The following is a 10067-nucleotide window of genomic DNA, read 5'->3' on the forward strand; positions in this document are numbered from 1 at the left end:
TTCTCCTCCTACATGGAGGAAGAGGGTCTGGAGAAAAGGAGAAGGATGCAGACAAGCTCAAAAATGAAGTTTTCATAATAAAACTAATATTGTAATACTTACCTGAACACCTGAATTAGCCCTGGTTACCTACCAGCCCGAACTATATCCCCAACTCATTACCCACTAAGTGGGTAATTAACTGTCAGCGTTACAACGCTACAGGAAAATCCTAACAAATGAGTTACCTAGCGTACCGCTGGCAACACTGCTGCAAGTCCCGGCTGTGTATGGCGAGAACCCCAATGCGTTATTCATTAATCATATTGAAGTGGGGAGGAGGGTGGGAATCATTCAGGTGTTCAGGTAAGTATTACAATATTAGTTTTATTATGAAACTTCATATTGCAATACACTCCCTGAACACCTGAATTAGCCCGATTAACAAAATTTAGTGGAGGTGGGTTCAATTAAGTCAGACCGACCTACCAACAAGTAAAGCAGGTAACTCATTATCGTCTATTCTGCATAAAAACAACAACAAACCTCACCTGGTAGTCTACTTAACAGGTGGGGATGCCTGGAAGGAGAGAGTACCCTTAACGTCAGTCTCGAGTCATGGTACTGTCTGGGTCGAGCTACTTCCCATGTGGTATTCAAGGAAAACCTCCAACGGAAGAAGGGAACTAACTCCCATGTGGCTAATCAAAGCCTCGCATGTAGCGGAGCCTGGCGAACCTCCCATGTGGCTATTGGTAGCCTCTCATGTATGGAGGGGAACGACAAGTCTCCCATGTGGCTATTGTAGCCTCTCATGTACGGAGGATAAGTTGAATGTGCAGTCGGAGCTTCCGAATCATTGCCGTCCGTTGCTGTCGATGCTGTGCCGAGAGGTTGAATAAATCTAGCTGAAAACCACCTGGTTATACCTATCCTCAGTTTCGTAAAAGAATTCCGATTCACTGACAAAACTACTCCCCTATCTTATGCTGTCTAACCTTGCCCCTACTCTCCCACCCCCACCTTTCATCTACCCTTTACTAAAGAATTGAATTGGCCGCCAAAAGGACCCAGTGAGTAACCCTTATCCGACGAGAATTGAATGTCCTTAAGGTAGAAGGAAGTGAAAACTGATACTGATTTCCAAGTAGCTGCTTCTAAGATAGCCGACACCGAGAAATTCTTGAGAAATGCCGACGATGTCGCTACCCCTCTAATACTATGAGCTCTTGGGCGTTCAGAGGAGTTCGATGGTTCCGAAAGAGACATAGAATTAGCCGACGCTTGTTGTATTACCTCTCTTAGGAAAAACTAATAGCATTCTTCGAGATCGAGTGTGAAGGGCGTCTGGGAGAAACGAATAACGTTCTCGGGTGAGGCAACATCTTTCTGTGCGTGATAAATAAGCCTTCAGCGCCCTGACCGGACATAATAGCATTTCTGAAGCGTCACCTCCCACGAAATCTTCTAAAGACGTTACTCTAAACGCTCTGGGTAAAGGATTCGATTCGATTCCGATTTAGCTACGAATTCCGGCAAATATGACAGAAAAATATCTTTCCCTGAGAAAGATACAGTTCTGAGACAGCTTGAATCTCTCCTACTCTTCTAGCTGTGGCCAGAGCAACTAGAAATAATACCTTCTTCGTTAACTGTCTTAATGACAGTGTTTCTAATGGCTCGTATTCTGACGACCTAAGGAGAGTCAAAACTGCCGCTAAATCCCACGATGGTGCCCGAAGGGAAAGAACTGGACGTTCTATCTTAAAAGACCTTAAGAGATCGTGAAGTATTCTACTGGTCGCCAATTCCGGGAGATGGAAACGGAACGCACTACTAAGCATTGATCTGTAACCGCGATCGTGAGAGTACGAAAATTTCTTTTCTTTCCTCAGAAAAAGAAGAAAGTCCGCTATCTTCGCTACCGTTGGTAGAGAAATACGATGACCTTTGGTTCCGCACCAACTGCGATAAACTGCCCACTTGGCCTGATATAGTTTTCTGGATGATCTTCTCAGACAGAAAGACAGTTGGCGAGCCACTGCCTTAGAGAGTCCGCATGACGTGCTGCTCGCTGGATAGTCTCCACGCAGCTAGCTTCAGCACGCGGAGGTTCCGTGGAAGTGATGGAAGTGCGGCTGTCTGAGAAGATCTTTCCTCTCTGGCAGGAAAACCGGAACATATCTATTAGTAAATCGAGAAGGTCCGGGAACCAAGGTCTTTGAGGCCAAAAAGGGCAAATCAACGTCATCTCGGTGTTGCAGGAGATCCTGAGTTTCATTAACAATTGTTGAATCATTCCGAACGGAGGGAATGCATACGCCTGCATGTCGTTCCAAGAATGCAACATGGCGTCCGTCCCCAACGACATGGGATCTTCTACTGGGGAGAAGTATACTGGGAGGCGAAAAGTTTAGTCTCGTAGCGAACAGGTCTATGGTTGCTGGCCATTTCTTCAATAGAAGTTGAACTTCCTCCTGCACTAACGTCCATTCCCCCCCTAGAACCTCTTGCGACCGGCTTAGGGCGTCCGCCAAAACGTTGAGTTTCCCCGATACGAATTGAGGAACGAGAGTAGTCCTGTGGCACTCGCACCAGCGGAGAATTCTCTGGGCAACTTGATTCAAAGTTTGTGATTTTGTCCCCCCCTCCTTCTTGAGGTATGACACAGCGGTTACGTTGTCGCAAAAGAGCGCTACCGTCCTGTTGCTTAACTGATCTGCGAAGCAACTTAGAGCCTCTTCTACTGCTCGTAGTTCTCTGTGGTTGATGGACTCCCTCCGATCCAGATTCGTCCAAAGGCCTCTGGCCTGACATTCCTCCAGGGTTGCTCCCCAACCCTGATCCGAGGCATCTGTGTACAGATGGAAATCTGGAATGGGGGAGTCCAATCTTACGCCGATGGTCAGATGATATTCTTCTGACCACCACCGAAGATCCTTCAGGCAAGAATCGTCCCAGACTATGAACGCTGCTTTCTTCCCGAAAGTCCCAGCGATTCCTGAGACATGCCTGAAGAGAACGCATCCGGAGACGAGACCCTGGAATTAGGAGAGAGGGATGCCATCCTGCCCAGCAAGCTCTTCCATAGGCTTACAGGTTGCGCTCTGTTCGATCTGAATGTTTCTAGTTGGCTCAGCATTGCCAAAACTCGTTCCTCCGTGGAAAGCCCTCAAACGACGCCACCTGAATCGTTATCCCTAAGTACGTTTTTGTCTGAGCTGGAATCAAAGAGCTCTTTTTCTAAGTTGATGCGTATTCCCAACTTTTGACACAAATTCAGTAAGAAGTCCCCGCCTGCAAAACTTCCTCTACTGACGAAGCCTGAACTAACCAATCGCCGAGGTATCGCCTCATCCTGAAACCCCGACGATGCATTATCTCTGAAATAGGAGACATCACCCTCGTAAAGACTTGAGGCGCTGTGGTCAGACCGAAGCAGAGGACTCTGAACTGAAATGTTCCAGTTGGACCCGAGAATCGAAGGAACTTCCGAGATTCCGGATGGACCGAACTTGGAGATAAGCGTCCTTGAGGTCCACTGAAATCATCCAGTCGTCTCTCGGACCGACCGCAGCATCGACTGAGAAGTTTCCATATGAAACTTCGGGAGATGATGAACCGGTTGAGACTCGAGAGATCTATGATGGGTCTCCAAGATCCTCCCGACTTCGGAGCCACAAAAATCCGACTGTAAAAACCTGGGGAAGAAGGAGCGGGTTCTAATGCCCCTTTTTCCCAGAGGGCTCGGACTTCTGCTGCTAACGCTATTCCCCTGATGGAGGAAGGGGAATAACTGGGAAGATGAACCGGTGAGCTGGATAGAGGAGGCAGGGAACGAAAAGGGACTCTGTACCCCTTCCTTAACACCTCCACTACCCAACTCTCCGCGCCATACTCCTTCCAGGATTCCCAGAATGGAGCTAGGCAACCTCCTACCGGTGCAGACGAGGGAAGTGTCTCCTACTTCCGAAAACCCTTCTTAAGGACAGAAGGTTTCGGATCTGAAGCAGAAGCTGAAGTCTTGGATGAGAAACGGACTTTCTTAGGGGACCTGGTTGGTGATTTGGAACGGGTCCGCTTGGCTGGAGATGTCATCCTGGAACCTCTCGGAGATCTAGAGGACTGTGCTGCCACTCGAATCATGGCTTGCTGTGACTGACAGCTGAAGAAGAGGAAACGAAATTTACCATCAAAGCTACATCTTCCTCCCTGAAAAGACTGTTGCTGAGCGCCAAAGGTGCTCTCAACAGAGCCCTTTGTGAATATCTGGATAATGCGGAGGTAGATGGTTCAGAAAGAAATCCCTCCTTTTTCTTACCGAAGAAGGTCGTAAACCGGCCGATATATTTGCCTGATAAGCCAGTCCCATTGACACCAAGTGATGAGATTGTCGAACAAAACCGGGTCCGAGGGAGAATAACCGTCCTGTTTAAGGAACCCCATTAAACCAGATAACATCCACATCGAATGGGATAGAGCCTCCGACTGAGAACGAAAAGTGTCTTCCAAAATACCCGCTTCTCTCGCCGTGACGGAAACCAAACGATTCGAAGAAGGGACCCTAGATAGAAGAGCTTCCACTGATTCATTAAGAGGTACCCTAACACCCGCAGAAGGGTTACCCGCAACCTTGTAAAAACCCTTATGAGAAGGAAGTAAGGAGGAATCCTGCCTACCCGACCCAATTAATGCCGCTAACCTACCGTCCGCCTCCCTCAATGCCTGCTCGACACGGCCAAACCAAACTAGATTCTTTGGTGCATGAGCCACCACTGGTTTCAAATCGCGAACAGTGACTCAAACATTGCCTGATTAGGTTGAAAAGGTTCTTCCGGAGCCTTGGACTGTGGGTAAAGAGCATGAATGAAGTCCACCATCCGCTTGTATTCGCTCTCGTTCGCTGAAGGAGAACAGGCTTCCGGTACCGGATCCTCTTCCTCGCAAGAGAAATCCTTATCAGAAAGATCCGACCGAGTCGAGACAGGAACAGAGACAGGCTGACCCCTAGAAAACGCTGGATCAGTTAACCCGGAACACGAAATACCTGAGTGCGCAAGACGCACACCTGGGGAATCAACCGCAATGTTGCGGGCAGCCGAGAAGGGTTGCGCAAAACCCGCACTCTCCAACAACGGTAGAGCTACGCTGAGCCAGACACACCTGGGCGAACCACGCCCCTCAGAAAACGGAGAAGCCGCAATACTCGCCAACCCCGAACTAGGCTGAATAACAGAAGCATGCTGATTAGGAATCGCCGCAGCAGACACTTAAGCTATTTGCGGAAGAAGAACAAGGTGGGAAAACTCATGTTGACCCGCAACCAACCCGAACCTACAAAACCGTCCTAACCGGAGGAACAGAGACACCTGATGGAAAGGTAGAGAAGGAAGGTACAGTAGGAGGGAAGAGAGAAGAAGAAGCCACACTCGGGAAACCACCGGAGACCCTGCCGATGACGTCATACATGTAGGGAACGCACCAGACGGACCGGAGCTCACAGGAGTTTCGCATGGGAAACTGCGAGTGCCGAACCCAAGCGATTGTGGATGATAGGTTACCCAAAACCTAGCTACTGGAGTGATTGTTGAGACTACCGGGGCGAAACATTGAACACGGAACAGTCGCACTACCAGATGTCGCAGCAACAGGCTCCGGAAGACGAGAACATATGATTTGTGGAAGATTGTCCCAAGGCAAGTCCGTTAACGGTAGAGAGCTCGGATGAGCGAGAGAAGAAACCAAAAGTCTCCCGAAGAATGACCGAAACGGAAGGTTGAGAAAACCCAAAGAAGATTTTGAAACCATAGGAGAAGAGATGTCCGTGGATACAGAAGAAGCCATAGATTTTAAGGAAAGAAAATAGACCGATTCTGTTCCCCTGATAATCCTGTAAAGCATCATTTGTAAATTCAGGTAGATTTTTTCAAGACATGCTCAAAAATGTTGGAAAACCCAATATTAAAACAATTTCTAACCAAAGATCTGTAGCCTTTAGAGAGTCCCAACAGATCACCATTATACTCTGCAATGTTCAGCAATTGATCAATTGAATTGGACTCTGAAAGGGACGAAGGTTTGTCCCGAGGGGGAAGAAGAAACTTGGAAGAAGAGAAAGGGATACTTTCCAACCTATCCACACTAGAAGAGCTAGGAACCAAAATTGAATCATCCTCTACCGAATTCGCAACCTTTTTGTTGCAGAGAGCCTACTGGGGAAAAAGAACCGCTGTTGGATCCAACAATGGAGACGCAACCTTAATGACACCTGACTCGACTGCACCTTCAACTTATCTTCCTGATTCTTTACTACCGTCCCATCTCTAACTGTCTGCGTCAATCCTAAATTAGATTTTACCTTAGGACTTACGTTACCAGGGTGAAAGGGGAAATCTGCTGCTGACACTGCCTGCTCTGCGCCAGGGGCCGGTAGATCCTACCTTTGAGGTTTGCGGTTCTCCATGACCCCGGCACCCGTTAGGGCTGATTCTGGAACAGGCAGGGGAGCTGAAAAAGAGCGATTAGGTTCTGTGTCCCTATTAACTTTTTCCTGATCCTTTATCTCTGTTAGTTTTGACATGAAACTTGAAAACAAACTAGACATGCTGGCTGACAATTTGTCTTCTAATTTCCTAAATAATTCTGACTCTAAAGCCTCTTTGTCAAAACCCTGAGTCTCTACCGCTGAATCCTTACGTTTACTCTTAGAAGCTAATGATTTCCTATGCTTGAGATAATCCTCCATCTGTGTTGTCGACCATGACCTACACTCGTCACATCGCAATGTGACGCTACATTGTACCTTCCTGCAATTTATGCACAACGAATGTCTGTCGTTTTTAAAGGGTACTCATCCTTTTCTTGCAGGCGGTGCACGAACGATGGGCTGCGGTGTCTCCAGCGGTAGCGATCTCCGTCGTCACGGCAGAAGCAGAAGTGGAAGCCGAGGAGTTGTCCAAGGGTGGTGTCTTATCCATTTTATCCATTTCAAAATCCAAGCCAGGCCAAGTCAAAACGGGAGAAAGAACAATCCAGAAGAGAAGGGGGGCGATCAAAACCAGTCCAAGTCGTTATCCAATCCAAAAACGAAAATAAGGGGGTCGGGCTAATAACCAAAATTTCGCCTGATGTAGGACAAGTCCTAACAGCACGGCGAACAAAAAGCAATTGGGGTTCTCGGCCATACACAGCCGGGACTTGCAGCAGCGTTGCCAACGGTACGCTAGGTAACTCATTTGTTAGGATTTTCCTGTAAGCGTTGGTAACGCTGACAGTTAATTACCCACTTAGTGGGTAATGAGTTGGGGATATAGTTCGGGCTGGTAGGTAACCAGGGCTAATTCAGGTGTTCAGGGAGTGTATTGCAATATGAAGAAATTAAAGCAATTGGAGGATCAGCCACTGGAAGGACTACTGCAACAGGAGGAGCCCCTCCTTTGTGGCAGCTGAGAAAACTGATGCATAGCAGCAGCAGACACAACAGGATAGGAAGGTGCTGGAAACAGTTCCTTCTTCTTCATCTACAGGTTGTCCACGAATGCTGCAAAAGAGAGGCAATCTGGAATGTTGAAAATAGGCAATACCTTTCACAGATACTCTTAGAGACCATGCCTTAATGGTGCAAGGAATGCCATGGTCAGATGACTTTGCAGACAAAACAGATGCTGATGGTGCACCACCACCAACAGATACTTCACACTCCAAAGAAAGGGCGAGGTCAGATTTCTTTTCAGCTCAAGCACTACCCCTTATGGTCTGTCCACACTAGCGGGCATGCCCGTCGGGCATTTTCAGCTGTTTATATTTTCTCTCACTTCTGAAGCAGTGTTACCAGACAATCGCATCGTTCTGGCTCCATACTTGGTCGGTCAGTATAGTGGAACGGGTTATGGGAACAGTGTTTGCCTGTCGGGCAGTGCCCGCTAGTGTGGACAGGGCTTTAGAGGAGAGGTAGTAATACTGGCAGACAGAGGGGAATATGGTGAAAAGAAAAAGCCAGAAGGAATCAGGAGCATCGTCAGGGGCGTATTCCCCTCAAAGAAGCCAGTGAAAGCTTCATATCCTTCTTCCTCCTGTTATCAAACTTCTTCTGCAGAGAAGACCAGCCAGAGAACTCCTTGTAGGGAAAAGCACAAGTACACGCTGTCCCCCTACAACAAGAATAGTACCTGTGAGGGTCTACTCATACATGGGAGAAATAAGGTGCCCACATGGACACCGACATCCCTTGCAATCGTGGCCAGAAAAAAAGTGAATGGTGACTTAAGGTGAGAGAGGGGTAGTCCCCACTCACCCCCATAACCACCATTAACCACCTTGTTACCAAGTTCAACTATTGTTCCAGCTTGAGCTGAGGAACACCTCCTAATTAGCCTAAAAGAGGAAGGTTAACAAACCAGCTTCAGATCTTTGTTGTTCCTTTGGTGCAAACATTAATTCTTGTTCCTGGGATTATTTCAGCTGATTAAAGTTTTTTCAAGTTTGCTTTGAACATTTATAATATTCATTCTGGCAACAAATTAGTGACTTAATTAAACTGGAACCCCTGACTTTCTAACATTACTGGGGGCCACAGTACAACACTACTGTTTTTGGGTGGGGGGGGGGGAAAATACAATAGAGTGGAATACATGGTTGCATTCTAAGATCCCCCATAATAGCCTACTTCTGCAAGTTCTGATTCTGTTTAAGTAATTTTTTAAAATGTTTTGTAAATTTCTACTTTAAACCATAATTGTATTCTGAAGTTGCAAATATGATTTTCTTATATTTTAAGTGTGTTTTGAATATTTCTGACATCCACATTATTAGCAAGAAGTTAGTAGGTTCAAAATACTAGAAACCTTTATATCCTACAATTTCACGGAACCACAGTGGGAAAAGTGTGTTTTAGCTGAGGGAAAGTACAAGAGTAAGATACAAGGATGTATTCCAAGAGCACTATGATAGCCTACCTCTACAAATTCTGAATCTGATTTTCAAAGTAACACCACAGCCTAGGTGTGACATAGGCTAGGTTATGTTAGGGAGAAGGAGCTGGGGGTGAGCCTCGGCCCAGTCAGGTAAGGACCTACCATTCTAGGCAATGTTAGGTTTGATGTAACGAAGTGAATTGAAACCCAAATAGGCTAAATTATTTTACAGTGTCACACGTTTGGTGGGGGATACAGGGCTGTGAAGCCCCCCTGGCCAGGTAGGATACAAGGGGTCTAGCCTATAGTAGGCTGGACTTTACACCATGTTCACATTCCAGAAGTGAAAATGTAATTTTCCTATGTTGGAACGTGTGCTCTTGGCGTATCTGACGTTCATTGCAGTAGCAAGTTAGTTTTAGAGATATTAGGCTAGTTGCAGAATCTCAGTACAAACGTCTATCACTACCTTCGATTCAATCAAGCAGCCTGAATCAGACATAAGAAAAATTCAGGTAATTCAAACAATTTTTAAAAATGAAACCATTTTTGAAGACAAACCTTTAACTTCGGGTATGCATTTTGGTGAATTTGATAGCAACTCGACGGATTTCAAAGATGTATTTAGGTCCTTTTTTAAAAGTTGTTGTTGGTGGAAAAATAGTAGTAGTAGAATTGGGACTAATCTTTGAAACGGTTCTCTTGTTCAGTCTGCTTTGCCTTTGCAAGAAGAAACTTATATAGCAAAGGACCAAGAAATGTATACAAATCTTTGCTCAAATTCATTTAAGATATTAAGAGAAATAGAATCACTAGAAGACAATACAAGCACCACAGAAATATTAAAAGATAGCTATGATGAATTAGAAACTAATGAAAAAAAGAGGCCTTTAGAGAGAACTCCACCCAAGACCAACAAATAACCAACTATTATTAGAGATACATCCATTAAAATAAAGGCGGAAGACCCCAAGAAAGAACATAAACCAAAAAATAAGATTATACCTTTGTCTCTTAAAGTAATAATAAAACCAATGGAAACAGATACCCAGATCATCAAAGAAGTAGTAGAGGAACAAAACATTGACAAGAATGATTATGTGATGGGAGAAGAGATTACTCCATCACCAACAATAGGTGCAGCAAGAGTAAATGAAAAAACAACACACGAAAACA

At 45.8% G+C, this 10067-nt stretch overlaps 1 protein-coding gene across 3 annotated transcripts in view; it reads right to left on the minus strand.

Moving 5' to 3' along the window:
- The window catches only part of LOC136843764 (probable methyltransferase-like protein 25), a 143299-nt gene extending 133712 nt beyond the window's left edge, over positions 1-9587 (minus strand). For 2 of the 3 annotated variants that reach the window (XM_067112441.1, XM_067112440.1), the window contains exon 1: positions 9453-9587. The gene's annotated coding sequence lies outside the window, so the exon portion shown is untranslated. The remainder of the gene's footprint in view (positions 1-9452) is intronic. The other variant, XM_067112442.1, reaches the window with a different exon arrangement.
- Between the last annotated feature and the right edge of the window lie 480 nt (positions 9588-10067).

Source organism: Macrobrachium rosenbergii, chromosome 12 (assembly GCF_040412425.1).
Source record: "Macrobrachium rosenbergii isolate ZJJX-2024 chromosome 12, ASM4041242v1, whole genome shotgun sequence".
Classification (NCBI taxonomy): domain Eukaryota; kingdom Metazoa; phylum Arthropoda; class Malacostraca; order Decapoda; family Palaemonidae; genus Macrobrachium; species Macrobrachium rosenbergii.